This window comes from Eubalaena glacialis, chromosome 10 (genome assembly GCF_028564815.1).
Source record: "Eubalaena glacialis isolate mEubGla1 chromosome 10, mEubGla1.1.hap2.+ XY, whole genome shotgun sequence".
Taxonomy (NCBI): domain Eukaryota; kingdom Metazoa; phylum Chordata; class Mammalia; order Artiodactyla; family Balaenidae; genus Eubalaena; species Eubalaena glacialis.
Window position 1 is genome coordinate 119,158,228 of NC_083725.1, and position 15,515 is coordinate 119,173,742.

Here is a 15,515-nt window from a genome sequence, read left to right on the forward strand (position 1 = left end):
TGTTACAGCAGCTGCAGGTCACACACACACACACACACACACACACACACCACCACCACCACCACCACTCCTAGCTACACCCACCCTAGCACCCCCCTAGTTCTGCCCACACCCCCCTGGTTCAGGCGGCCCATTCAGCTCCTCTCTCTGACTTACCAACCATGGCAGAAGAAAGAAAAAGATTTTACTCTTTAAAAAGTGCATGTAGGACTTCCCTGGAGGTCCAGTGGTTAAGATTCTGTGCTCCCAATGCAGGGGGCATGGGTTTGATCCCTGGTTGGGGAACTAAGATCCCACATGCCACGCAGTGTGGCCTAAAACAAATTTTTTTAAATACATTTTTTTTAAAGTGCATGTAACTATCCACAACGGCCAAGACATGGAAGCGACCTAAATGTCCATCGACAGAGGAATGGATGAAGAAGATGTGGTACATATAGACAATGGACTATTACTCATCCGTAAGAAAGAATGAAATAATGTCATTTGCAGCAACATGGATGGACCTAGAGATTATCATACTAAGTGAAGTAAGTCAGACTGAGAAAGACAAAATACCGTATGATATCATTTATATGTGGAATCTATAATATGACACAAATGAACTTTATCTACAAAACAGAAACAGACTTACAGACATAGAGAACAGACTTGTGGTTGCCAAGGGGGAGGAGGGGTGGGGGAGGGAAGGATTGGGAGTTTGGGACCAGCAGATGCAAACTATTTTATATAAAATGGATGAAAAACAAGGTCCTACTGTATAGCATGGGGAACTGTATTCTATATCCTGTGATAAACCATAATGGAAAAGAATATGAAAAAGAATGTATATACATATGTATAACTGAATCACTTTGCTGTACAGCAGAAATTAACACAACATTGTAAATCAACTCTACCACAATAAATGTTTAAAATAATTTAATTTAATTTAAAAAAATTAAAAGCTCATTTAAGACCAGGTATTTCGCAGGTATGACTCCTCCCCCCGCTTTCTAACCTGCACAGGTCCCAACTGCATCTGCTATGTGTCACATCAGGGGGAAATGGATCAGGAAAAAGACTCTCTCCTTGAGTGGGTGGTGGAGGGAGAGGTGGGCAGGACCCCTGGGCCCCTCTCTCTCTCCCACCCACCCCACCCCACCCCTGGCCATCTGGACAGGGTGGGCCTTGACTCCACCGGACGCTACCTACAGTCCTGTCACCCCGCACTGTAAAATCCTCCCGTGGTCCCCTGCCGGCTCGGCCTTGAGCATCAGGACCAGCGGTTCCGAACCTCATGCCCACGCTTTTTTACTTGCGATAAAATACACATAACATAGAATTTCCCATCTCAACCATGTTACGCGCACAGTTCAATGGCATTAAGTAGATTCACATTGCTGCGAACCATCTCCACCATCCATCTCCAGAACTTTCCATCTTCCCAGACTGAAGCTCTGTCCCCATGAAACACTCGCTCCCCCTCCCCTCCCCGAGCCCCGGGCCCCACCACCCTACTGTCTGTCTCTGTGGATCTGATGACTCCAGGGACCTCATATGAGTGGAATCCTACAGGATTTGTCCTTTTATGTCTGGCTTGTTTCTCTCAGTACCATGTCCTCTTGGTTCATCCATATGGCAGCCTGTGTCAGAATTCCAATGCCGGCTTTTTATAACAAGCAACCCATAAAGCCCTTTTCACTCTCCGGAAATGCAGTGTCTAGAACAATCTAGCACCTTGCCCCTGTCCCCACTAAATGTCCAGTAGAACCCACAATCACCGTAACAAGCAACCTGCCACCCTGCATTTCCCGGACACTCCCTAGGAATGGTCCCCCCCCAACCACCCTGAACACTGCTGCCCCAGGTGACGCTGGCCCCTGGGGAGCCCAGGGCTCTTTGTTCCTCATCCCCTCCCCAAGTCTCGAGCCCCTGACAACCCTATGAAGTTTCCTCCTTGCAGATTTCATCCCCATAAGCAAATCACACATGCAAAAGGCTGCCGAGGGCGGAACCGGCCCGCACTTGGCCTCTGCGTAGGCTCAGCCGGCAGCGCCCCACAACTATACCACCATCCTCAGCCGTCACCCTCATTTCAAAGAGGTGGAGATTGAGGCCCAGGGATGAGGAGAGACTGGGACTGGCATTCACTGCATGCCTCCCAGGTGCCGTGTGCAGTGTGTCCTTGCTGCTCTCGGCATCCCTGAGAGAGGCATCATCCCATTCCACAGAAGGGAAGACCGAGGCTCAGAGAGGCAAGGAACTTTGTTCTGGGTCACGTCACAAAGCTGTTTGGTGGCAAAGCCAGAACCGGGAGCTAGGACTCCTAATTCTAAGTCAATACACCCTCCCACCTCCGTGAGGAAGGACAGAGGGGCTCAGACACCCCTCACCTCTCCCACAGTGGCCGCGGGGCCCCTGTGAGCCTCCGAAACCAGGCTGTGCGCCCTGACCCTGTGAGTCAGCGCTCAGAAGGAGCGGCCGCCCTGGTGCCGCCCGGTCTCTTCCAGGCACTGCCGTGGCCGTGTGGGCAGGGTGGCGTGTTCCTTCCCTGGGCCAGGTGGTGATTAATGACCACGCGGGGAGGATGAGCAGGTAGGACCAGGTGCAGGCATCCCAGCCAAGGCTAGTTTCTCTGTCTGGCTGGTTTCTCTGCAGCTGTTTTCACCTCACTCCGGAAAATCAGCTTTCCTGCCTCGCCCCAGCCTCCTGCCACCCCTGCTCCAGAAACACCACCTTTGCCCTTGTCTTCCGCCTGGTTCTTCTATGGCTCCCAGCACTGTGCCTGCTCCTGAGCCTGGCATTCAAGGCCTTGTGCCAACTCCAGCTTCATCCCGTTTCCTGACACAAGCCCTCTCCTCTGGCCAAATTCCTCCTGTCCCCAAAACGTGCCCCAGCTTTCCTGCCTCTGAGCCTTTGTCTGTGATTCCCCCCATGTCCGCCCTCCTCACTCCATTTCTCCTCCTAGGCTGAGAGGGCATGTTTGGAGTTAGAAAAGCCTGATTATAACCCTGACTTTGCCTTCCTATCAAGCTGTGAGACATCGGGCAAATTCCCGTAACTCTCTGAGCTTCAGTTTCTTCATATGTAAAATGTCATTCAATTCAATGCATATTTATTGAAATCCTGCTGTGTCCACAACAGTCTGGGAATTCAGCAGCTGGGAAAGCTTATTTTTCACTGTCTATCCTTTTGTACCTTTTCAGTGCTGTGTTATACGCAAGTGTTCGTTAATTAAATTTTTTAAAGATTTTTTGGATAATTTTTTATAGTTTTTTTTTAATTGAAGTATAGTTGATTTACAATGTGTGTTAGTTTCAGGTGTACCACGAGTGATTCCGTTATATATACATACACGTGTGTGTGTGTGTATATGAATATATGTATATTCTCTTTTTCAGGTTCTTTTCCCATATAGGTTATTACCAAATATTGAGTAGAGTTCCCTGTGCTATACAGTATATCTATTTTATATATTATTGTTTATCTATTTTATATAGTGTGTCTATGTGACTCCCAATAAAAATTTTATTAAAATAATAATTACTAATGAAACAAGACTTAGAAAAGGGAAAGATATCTCACTCCAAAGGCTGCCACGAGGATGAAGGGAGATTATACATGTAAAGTACCCGGTCTAGTGTCCAGCAAAGGAGAAGTGCTCACCAAATCACAGCTTCATCAAAATGCTGCCCTCTCAGCTCCTCTAATAAGCCTTCTTCAGTTAAACCTGTTCCCCACCTCCTCCAGGGTCTCATGACACCTTTGCTTGTCCTATTTCATCCATCCATCCACCCATCCATCCACCCATCCAGCCCCAGTACAGCTATCCACTCATCAGTTATTTATTGCATACCTACAATGTGCCAGGGCCTCTGCCAGGAGGGTAGGAGGTAATGACAATACAGTCCCAATCCTTCCCCTCATGGGGACAACTGTCAGGTAGGGGAGAGACACCATCAGAAAGTATTTACTATACAGCATTCGAGCTTTGCTAGATTATGTACAGAGTAAATGTGCTCCATGGAGCACACAGTGATGGCACATGACTCGCAGAAAAGCAGCATCTAAGTCGAGACCTGAAGGTGGCACAGGCAGGTAAAGACGGGAAGCGTGTTCCCTGTGAAGGGTGGGAGGTAAGGTCAGTGCGGAGAACATGATGGAGCATTGAGCTTGAAGTTGAGAGTAGCGCAGGCCTGGAGAGGTGACAAAGGACCTCGTAGTCACATGAGGAATTTGAACTTTGTCCCAAGAGCAGGCTTGGAGGGTGTCAAGCAAGGAAGGGCATGATAAGGGTCTGGGTCTGGAGCCCTGAGTCTGGCTGCACTGTGGACAGTGGGCTGGAGGGATGGGAGGCAGGGGTGAGCAGAAGTGGTGCCAGGGAGCCCACTGGAAAGCTGAAGCAGAGACGCCTGGGGCAGGAGAAGGTGATGGGGGCTGGAGCAGGGCACGGGCAGCAGGGTCGAGAGAACAGGATGAGATCAGAAGATTGCCCCCAACTCTTTATCATGAAGATCTTCATCCTGCAGGAAAGTTGGAAGAACAGTTGGCGACCATGGTCTCCACTTGGATTCAACAGTCATTACCATGTTCCTCTTTTGCCTTCACTCAGTAGATAGATAGCGAAACAGGTAGATTTCCTTTTTCTGAACCACTTGAAATTGCAGTCATGACAATGCTTTGTCCCTGGGCCCTTCAGCTGCATCTCCTGGCGTAAGGTCATTTTCCTCCTTAACCACAAGACTAGTATCACACTGGAAGTTCAACAGGATGGCATCTGGTGTCCAGTCCGAGTTCAGATTTCCCCAGTTATTCCAGGAATGTCTTTCAGAGTTGGGTTTTGTTTGTTTTGAAATCCAGGGACCCATCAAGTTTCCAGGATTGCATTTGGTTGCAACCTTTGGCTTTTAAGGAAGATTCAGGAGGTGGAACGTGGAGGGCTTGGTGAGTCATTGTATGTCGGGGTAGAGGGCAGGGAGGAGTCCGGAGGATGGCTGGGCTCTGGCTTGGGCAGCCCGGATGCGGTTCCCCAGATGAGGAGTTCCGGAATAGGAACAGGTGTCGAGAGAGGAGAGTCTGGTAGGCAGTTGGAAATGCAGGGGTGACATTCAGGGTCATGGTGGGAGACAGATTGGAGGCTGCATGGGAGTCCTGGAGCTGCCATAACAAGTGACCACAAACTGGGTGCTTTAAAACAACAGAAATTTATTCTCTCGTGGTTCAGGAGGCCAGAAATCTGAAATCAGGGTATCAGCATGGCCGTGCTCCCTCCATAGACTCAGGGAAGAATCCTTCCTTGCGTCTTCCAGCCTCTGGTGGTTTCCGGAGATCCTTGGTGTATCTTGCGTTACAGCTGCATCCCTCCGACCTCTACCCCCTTCTGGCACTTGACCTTCTCCCCTGTGTGTCTTCACACGGTCCTCTTGTAAGGATGCCAGTCACTGGATTTAGGGTCCACCCTATTCTAGTGTGACCCCATCTTAACTAACTGCATCTGCAAAGACCCTATTTCCAAATAAGCTCACATGCTGAAGTTCCAGGTACACATGAATTTTAGGGGGGACACGATTCAACCCATTACAGGGACCATAACTGTCTAGATGGTCATTGAAACCTCAGGAAAGGATGTGATTCCCCGGGGAGTACAGACGGAGAGGCAGGCTCGGGATGGAGCCTTATGGAATCCCAGTGTTTAACGGGGTCGCCATAGGGTGAGGAGCCCTAAAAAGGAGCCAGGGGGTTTGGCCACAGCTGCGAGGGGGAGGAGGGTGTGGGGTGAACAGGGCAGAGTGCCGTGGGTACCAAGTAAGAGAAGCGCTGAGCCGGGGGCTCTGGATTCCAGGAAGAGAGCAGTTTCCGGGGACTGCTTGGGGAAATCCCAGACCGCACGGGATTTTGGCTTTAACTCTCGCACACTGGCCTTGGAGCGTTGAGGCCAGGGCAGTAGCAAGTGGCTCTTTTTATGTATTGCTTTTCTGATACTGTCAGTGCTTCGTGTAGGACCGGAAGCCCCTCCAGCTTAGGGACCCCCACCTGCTCTTGTTCACCGTGACACTCACAGCCCCCAGGACAGTGCCAGCATGTAACAGGCATTCAGGGAGTGCCTGTTAAGTGAGCCGGTGACTGGGGCCAGCCTCCTGGCTACCGCTGGGCCTTTGATCTGTCCGAGGTCCCCAGTGTCGGAGAAGGGGCACCCCTGATGCTGTTCACCCCAATACTCACCACCTTCACGCTCCACCCCCAGGACGAGGCAACACGTGGAGCCACTGGGAGGGAAACCCATCTCTTCCCCTACCCCCGACTCCCTGAGTGTGGACGGAATGAGGGAGACTACATCGTAATAATAATAATCACAGCGGACCTGCACACGCGGGCTGGGAATCCAGACCTCCGTGTGGCTGCCACGGTCCTTGTGTCTGCCCAGCAAGCGTCCCCCAGGCCCGGCACATTTGCCCTGCCGGTCAGCCTGCCCTTCCTTCTCCACTGTCGGCCGCAGACGGCCTTAGTTCAGCCCAAAGCCCAGAGAAGCCACTCCTGGCTCGGCCTGGCTCGCCACGCCGCACCAGTGAGGTTTGCTGCTCTGGCTGGGTTTGGTTTCTTCCGTTTTTATTAGGAGTCCTCATCATTGTTCTCACAAGAGACTGCAGCTTGTCATCCCCAGGCAGGTTGCCGCTTGGGCAGTGGGTGGGAGCCTGCGGCTCTGCTCCCACACCCCTCTGGAGCCCCAGCTGGCACAACGGCAGGGGGAGGAGCCTGCAGGCATGGGAAAGGGGCAGAGCCACCCCCCCCAACCCCGCCCCCGCTCCTCCTGGCGGCGGCTGGGGGTTCGCCTCACTGTCCCAGGGGGCCCCAGGAAAGGGGGTGGGAGGGAGGAAGCCCCTTCTCCCTCTTTTTTTTTCCATATATAAGTGCATCTTTTGGGGCTGTCATCTGGGAATTCAATTTTATTTATTTATTTATCTATTTTTAATTTTTTTAGCCGCGCTGTGCGGAATGCGGGATCTTAGTTCCCCAACCGGGGATGGAACCCGTGCCCCCTGAATTGGGAGCATGGAATCTTAACCACCGGACTACCAGGGAAGTCCCCCACCTCTCCCTTTTGTGGAATTTCCCTTCCCTCAGGCAGAGCAAATCTGAGTACCCCCCCATCTTTGGGAAGAGGGGGTGAAGTGTCTAGTAGATGCCCCAGCCTCAGCGAATACCCTCCTCCCAGCCTGGGCGCCGCTGGTCCCTCTGCATGGACCTTCTTCCCCCACTCTCCTCACATGACTAACTCTTACTTGTCCTTTCTGTCCTGCCTTTGATGTTGCTTCTTCCAGGAAGACCGCCCTGCTTTTCCTGGGCCAGAGGTGGTGCCTTCCCCCAGGCTCCCAGACCCCACCACCTCCTTTCCCCTGCACTCTCTACACCCACGGATAATTTAGGTTCCTTAAGGGCCGAGGCCATGTCCTCTTGCCCTCCCTGTGTCCTCGGCACCTGGGCCCACGGAACCTCATAGGCTTGCGGTAGCTGGGACGGGAGTTGGCCTGGTTACCTCTCTCTCCCTCCTCTCCCAGGACCAAGCTCATCGCCTCACTGCCTGAGGCTCCCGGCTTCCCCCTTCCCCACTGGGACCACGGCCAGGAGCTGCACGAAGAGCTGTGTGAGGGACAGGGCAGGAGAGGCAAGCGGGTTGAGAGGGGCTCCCTGGTGGGGTGACCTCCTGGAAGAGGTGACTCTATGGCGTGACAACTCAGAGACTGGGAGACGTCAGCTGTGTGAGAGGTCAGGTCAGAGAGTTCTGGGAAAAGAGGAGCAGCCAGTGCAAATACCCTGGGGCAGGAACCAGCCTGGCAGGTTTGAGAGCCACTAAGGCAGCCAGTGTGACTGCTGCTGGGTGAGTTGTGGATTTCATCCCAAGTGTGTCAGAAACCAGGAAGGAACACGATCTGACTCAGCTTGGGCTGCTGCGGGCGGGCTTTCCTGAGCCAGGGTGGCCTGTTGGGTTGAGGCTGAGGGACAGGGCTCGAGGGGGATTCACGGCGGTCCCCACCCCTGCCCCCATCCTGCAGACGCTGGCCAGTACTTGGAGGTATTCCCAGAAGGCACTGCAAGGAGGAAAGCATCCATGTGGAGAGCAGGAGTACAGCTCAGCTTCTGGTTCCCAGAGGAAATATTAATCTTACACAGTGAGAAATAGGTCAGGGGCGAGAGAACCTGTTTTTCTGCCACCCACAGGGATGGAGACTGGGGCGCAGAGAGCACTGAGCGGGACCTCAGTTCTCCGACCAGGGATGGAACCCGTGCCCCCTGCAGTGGAAGCGTGGAGTCTTAACCACTGGACCGCCAGGGAATTCCCCAGCACACAAGCCTTTAAACAAGGACAGCACGTCTTTCGTCTTAAACCCCATCTGGGTTTAAGATATTTACACAAAGGTCTAAGTTAAATGTAAACAGGTGTTAAATTATTTGACAAAAAGGACCCATCTTTTCCTCTCTTATTGGAAAGACCCTGCACTGCCATAGGGACCAGCTGTGTGACTGGAGCTGGGGTCCCACCCCGGCCCCTGGGGGGGTCCAATAAGGTGTGCCCACCTGAGCCAAGCGCTCCGGTCTCCCCACCACCACTTACCTCCAAGTGAGCATCCCGAACCGCAGGCTGGAATGTGCAGAAAATGAACTCAGCACCTGACTCCAAATCCTGCGCCCTCTGAAAAAATGTCTATTATGAAATAGTTCATTTATACAAAAGAACAGAGGTGAAAATAATAACGAGATAACATGGACGCCCACGTACCACCGACCACTTAAGAAATAAAACAAGCCAGGACCAATCACACCTCCTAGTGCACCTCACGCCCGGCTCCCCTGCACTCCACCCCACAGGTAGCCATGACCCCGGATTTCACTTTTATCCTCCCCTCTTCCTGGGCTCCTCCTGCCTTATGCCACCTGCTCTGTGGTCTTAGAGCACACATAGGATGTTAGTAAGGAATGTTTAATGTATTCGTTTCTTGTAGTAAACCGGACTGCTTATGACAACAGAAATGTATTCTCTCCTATTCTGGGGGCCCTAGACTTCTTTTTTTTTTTAATTTCTTTTTTTATTTTTGGCTGCGTTGGGTCTTTGTTGCTGTGCGCGGGCTTTCTCTAGCTGTAGCGAGCGGGGGCCACTCTTCGTTGCAGTGCGCGGGCTTCTCCTTGCGGTGGCTTCTCTTATTGCAGAGCACGGGCTCTAGGCGCATGGGCTTCAGTAGTTGTGGCGCGCAGGCTCTAGAGCGCAGGCTCAGTAGTTGCGGTGCGCAGGCTCAGTAGTTGTGGTATGTGGGCTCAGTAGTTGTGGCTCACGGGATCTAGAGCGCAGGCTCAGCAGTTGTGGCGCACGGGCTTAGTTGCTCCGTGGTATGTGGGATCTTCCCGGACCGGGGCTCAAACCCGTGTCCCCTGCATTGGCAGGCGGATTCTTAACCACTGCGCCACCAGCGAAGTCCCGGCCCTAAACTTTTTGATCAAGCACCTCCAACACCAGAAATCCAAAACGAAGACCAGAAATGAGTCCAGAAATCCGAAATGAAGGTGTGGGCAGGGTTGGTTCCTTCTCGAGGCTCAGAGGGAGAATCCGTCCCATGCGGCTCCTCTAGTTTCCTGTGGTGGCCAAAACCCCTTGGTGCTCCTGGGCCTACAGCCACATCCCTCCAATCTCTGCCCCCGTCTTCACACGCCTTCTCTCCTGTGTGTCTGCGTCCTCTACTCTTTCTATAAGGACACAGTCATTCTATGTGGGGCCCACCCTAAATCCAGGATGGTCGCATCTTGACTTCCTTAACTTGATTACATCTGCAAAGACCCTTATTCTAAGTAAGATTCCATTCACAGGGACCAGGAGTAGGACGCGGACATATCTACCCACCCACCATTACATAGAGGAAGGTGCTCAAAATTTACTTAGCGATGTGTTGATCCAAAAGTCTAGGGCACCCCATAGAGTTGGGCTGTTTCTGGCATGGCCTCTCCTTCGTGGCGGGACCACATCTTACGCCTTGAGGTCCCCCAGCTGCTCAATGGGATGGAGGAGATGGGGTCTGGTCGGGGCTGCTGGAAGCTCACTCAGGAGCCCTCTCAGGCCTATTAAGATGGGCCAAGCACGGAGGGGCAGCCAGGTCTTCCTGCCCGCACCTGGCGGCCACAGCACCGCCATCTTGCCCACCACCGTCCCCCATCAGACTAGGTTAGAGCAGCGCTGCCACTGCTGTCAGCCCTCCTTGCTCCCATCCTTTCCAGTGGGGCATGTCTCACCATGTGATTGAAGAAGTGCTGGGGTAATTACTTCTTTAAGGCTTATCTCCTCCCCAGGATCCTGCCTGTCCGGTTCCTTCCTTCCCTGTAGGCCCTCAAGAGATCACTGTGTCCTGAATGAATGAGGTCAGGGTGTGAGTGATCCAGACCCTTCCCGCCCTGGTCCGAGGGAGCTAGCAGGGTGGGCTGCGTCACAGTGAGGCACCCGACCCATCCAGGAGGAAGGAACTGCTCCACGTGGGCTCCCTGGGACCCTTCCGGGGACAGCAGTTGTTCCACAGGTGACGACTGCTCACCTGCTCGGTGCTGGAGATCAAGGCAGAGAGACAGGCAGAGAGAGGGACGGAGTGCTGCCAGGCCCCGCCTCCCGACCAAGAGCAGACCCTGCCCCGGGCCCTCCCCCATGCCTCCGCCATCCTCCCTGTGCAAAGCCTCTGCCTACAACTTCCACGCTGGGAAGCCCAGTAAAGAGATTCCACGTGTTCCCATTCTGCCCGGTGTGAAAGCCCAGACCAGCCAGCGCTGTGAATTACCGCGGACCGACAGGCCCTGGGATGGGCAGTTCCCAGAACTCTGGCTGTGAGCCTGCCCGGCTTTTCTTTGGCGATCAGCTCTTAGAAATCGCTTGGGGCAGCACCTCCCAGCACAGCGTGGGTGGTGGATTTGTGTTCCAGTTGTCCGGCTTTTTCCGGGAGTTGGCAAACTCCTTTTCACAGCCCTGCTTCTCACACCCTGCCTGGAGCCTTCATGGGTGTTCACACACTCTGCTGCTGCCTGGGTCAAGGAAGGCATTACTCAGGTCTAAATATTTTGATCCAAAAAAAAAAAAAAAATCCCCACACCCACTGCCCAAGAAATGGGCCTCGTTTCCCTTTCTTCGTCCTGAACCGCAGCCAGCAGGTCCTGAGAACGCTGAGCCGGAGGGGACGGGGACAGTACTCCCCGTCAGTCCCTGCCAAGCTGTGAGCCACCCCTGCCATCAGCATCTTGTCATCCGGGCCAGGAGAAGGTACGGCCAGAGGGCTGCCTGGGCAGCGGGCAGCGGTGGAGTTGAGGCAGGGTCGGGTGAGGAGGGTGGGACGGGGCAGGGGCACCGTGGGGTTGGAGCAAATTTATTTAAAAAAAAAATGCAGAACCTATTTTTTTAACATCTTTATTGGAGTATAATTGCTTTACAATGGTGTGTTAGTTTCTGCTGTATGACAAAGTGAATCAGCTATATATATACATATATCCCCATATCTCCCTCTTGCATCTCCCTCCAGCGGCCTGTAATGAGCATCAGATGTGTGAAAATCTATACAGCGCAAGAAAATCACAGGTGCCTCCCTAAACATGGTATAAACACACAGGATTATGGGAATTCCCTGGTGGTCCAGCGGTTAGGACTCGGTGCTTCCACTGCTGGGACCCCGGGTTCGATCCCTGGTCGGGGAACTAAGATCCCACAAGCCACGCAGCGCAGCCAAAAAAAAAAACCCAAAACAACAACAAAAACCACACACACACAATAAGACAAAGTCAGTAGCCAGGTTGAAGAAATCTGCCAGAAGCTACACATAAAGGCAAATTGTCATTAATCATTTACAACCTCACCAACGTGGAATAAGGAAACGACTGTAGGTATTCTTCAGGCATGGTAGTAAAAAATATCATTAAAAAATGGGGATTTGAGAATCTGCCCCCAGCTCGGGTATTTCCAGATTCATTTTTAAAACAAGTTTCTCAGTGGGGTAAAATGTATGCTGCAGTCCTTGAGCCCTGGCCATTCCAGCTTAGACTGGAAGTCAGTGGTCAGACCTTGTAAATGGAAATGTGATAGGCAGGAAGTTAACACGGAAGGTGGGGGGAGATTACTGGTGTATCTACATCATTGCCAAGGACGCTGCTGAGGCAGGCTGTCACGGGCAGATCTGTGTTCCCCAAATTCATGTGTCGGAGTCCTGACCCCCAGCATTTCAGAATGTGACTGTATTTGGAGTTGGGGTCTTTCAAGAAGTGATTAAAGGAAAATGAGGTCACTAGGGAGCGTCCCAATCCCATAGGACTGGTGTCCTTATGAGAAGAGGAGAAAAGGACACAGACACACACAGAGGGGTGACCCTGTGAGGACACAGGGCGAAGAAGATGGCCATCTACACGCCGAGGAGAGAGGCCTCGGGAGGAACCAGCCCTGCCCACACCTGGATCTCAGATTCCAGCCTCCAGGACTGGAGACAATAAATGTCTGCTGTTTAAGCCCCCCAGGCTGTGGAACTTTGTTACAGCAAACTGAAACACATGCCAATCTCAAAGAAAAAGTTTTTCAGCTTTTTTTTTGTTTTTTTTTTTGTTTTTTTTGCATGAAATGCTAAGCCTTTGATTCCAAATTAACTTGGTGTTAGCAGTGAAGATGGACAACCAGACCCTCCAAGGCAAAGATCCAAAATGCACATAAGAGCTCTTAGCTTGACACACAGATTCATCAGTTAATCGACGCTGAGTTCACGTCTGTCCGCCTCTCTCTGGCTTCTCCCCGGGGAAACTCATTTCCCGTCCCGCATAACGGTGGGGAGCAGAAGGGCAGAGAGGAGCTCTCAGCCACGGGGCAACCTCAACGCTACTTCTCGATGTAGGGGATCCAACTGACGCGAGCCCGTCTCCAGAGCCATTCGTGGCCGCAGCACGTGTGATTTTCAAACCAGATGCAGTTTTTGTTTGCTTGTCTGTTTCGACGCTGGACACTCAACTCTGCCGTCCTGATTTTACTGTCTGATTTCTAGCGCCTGGCCCGGCGCCTGGCATCAAGTGGCTTGACATGATCACGTCTGTTGAATAAATGAATGAAATGGATAAAAATGGCCACGCCCCACAGTTGTCACGTCATCTATCAAAGTTAAGGTGATTTTTAAGGAAGTGTCAGGAAGAAAGAAAAGGCTTTGTCGGCTGCAGTGAGATCATTCATTCATTCAAGGAAAGAGCTCAAACAACACGCTCATTTCTTGTTCTGACCCCCAGGGCCCTGGGCGCGGGTGCCGGGTGGCACAGCCTCTCGGTGTGATCTTTGTTCCTCAGTAAGTCAGCAATCACGGTTTCCAAATTCCCAGCAGATAGTCATCTTTGAGACTTGGGAATGAGGTATCAGAATTCCCCAAACCCTAATTATTTTTCAAAACACTGTATTTATATGATTTCAATAATGATGGGCCCTAATAAGCAGGTTCAGAGGTTTTCTGTAAAAAAAAAAATCATACACTTGTGGCTTCTTATTATTATAAACTAATATATTTTGACAATATTACATATTTTAATAACATGTGGGAAGGATCTCTATCTGATATAGATATTGGATAACAGAAAACATAAAAAGAAGGGACTATTAGCAAAAGACAAATGCCAATTAAAAATCATTTTAACATGGATGCACCTAGAGATTATCATGCTAAGTGAAGTAAGTCAGACAGAGAAAGACAAATATCATATGATATCACTTATATGTGGAATCTAAAAAAAAAAAATGATACAAATGAACTTATTTACAAAACAGGAAGAGACTCACAGACTTAGAAAACAAATTTGTGGTTACCAAAGGGGAAAGGGGGGGAGGAATAAATTAGGAGTTTGGGATTAACATATATACACTACTCTGTATAAAATAAATAAACAACAAGGACCTACTCTGTAGCACAAAGAACTATACTCAGTATCTTGTAATAACCTATAATGGAAAAGAATCTGAAAAAGAATCTATATCTATATCTGTATCTATCTCTCTCTCTCTATATATATATATATCTGAATTACTTTGCTATACACCAGAAACAAATACAACATTGTAAATCAACTATTCTTTGATAAAAAATAAATTATTAAAAATTTAAAGATAATTCCACAAATACATGATATTAAAAAGATTAATTGCCCTGTCTGATAGTCTTGAGCCTTTGTTTCATGACAAATATGCCAGTTGTAGAAAAACTTCTTTCACTTGACAACGATGTTGGTCAGATTTTTAGGAGTCTGAAGCATTCTTCGAGTTGGGCAATAGGAGAGTACAGGTTGCTTTTTTTTTATTATTATGGTAAAATATATAGAATATAAAAGTTACCATCTTAACCAGTTCTAAGTGTATAGCTCAGTGGCATTAAGTACATTCACATTGTTGTACAACCATCCCCACTCTCCATCTCCAGAACTTTTTCATCTTCCTAGACTGAAATTCTACCCCCATTAAACTCTCACTCCCCATCCTCCTCCCCCTACCCCTGGCCCCCACGTCCTACTTTGTGTCTTTATGGATTTGACTCCTCTAGGGACCTCCTGTAGGTGGAGTTTGTCCTTTTGTGGCAGGCATGTTTCACTTAGCATCACGTCCTCAAGGTTCATCCACAAGGTCACTTTTTTTGCAGTTTTTTCTTGTGGTTGATTTCTAATCTCATAGCATTGTGGTCGGAAAAGATGCTTGATATGATTTCAATTTTCTTAAATTTACTGAGGCTTGCTTTGTGGCCCAGCATGTGATCTATCCTGGAGAATATTCCATGTGCACTTGAAAAGAATGTGTATTTTGCTGTTTTTTGGATGGAACACTCTAGGGATATCAATTAAGTCCATCTGGTCTAATGTGTCACTTAAGGCCTGTGTTTCCTTATTGATTTTCTGTCTGGAAGGTCTGTCCATTGATGTAAGTGGGGTGTTAAAGTCCCTGACTATTATTGTGTTACTGTCAATTTCTCCTTTTATATCTGTTAACATTTGCCTTATATGTTTAGGCGCTCCTGTGTTGGATAAATATATATTTACAATTGTTATGTCTTCTTCTTGGATGGATCCCTTGATTGTTATGCAGTGTCCTTCTTTGTCTCTTGTAACAGTCTTAATTTTAAAGCCTATTTTTCTGATATGAGTATTGCTACTCCAGCTTTCTTTTGATTTCTATTTGCATGGAATACCTTTTTCCATCCCCATGAGGTCACTTTTTTAGTGGTGAAACTATTTCATCTGCTTCACAAAACCATAGCCTACAGTGAATATTCAAACACTGAGAAGTGCCAGCAAGTATTGCGGAGTGGGATTCAAATCATGTGACATTGAGATCCCTGAGCAAGTTTAATAGCACTACAAAGAATCACAAACTCGCCCATTTAAGGACTTTGTTTGTTTATTCCTTAGAACACCACTCATAGGATTTGTGTGAAGTGTCCTGTGTGTATAAACTCATTCGTGTTTATTTTATTCACATGAATGACTCACCCCTGGCACAGGCAGGGCCCCAAGCA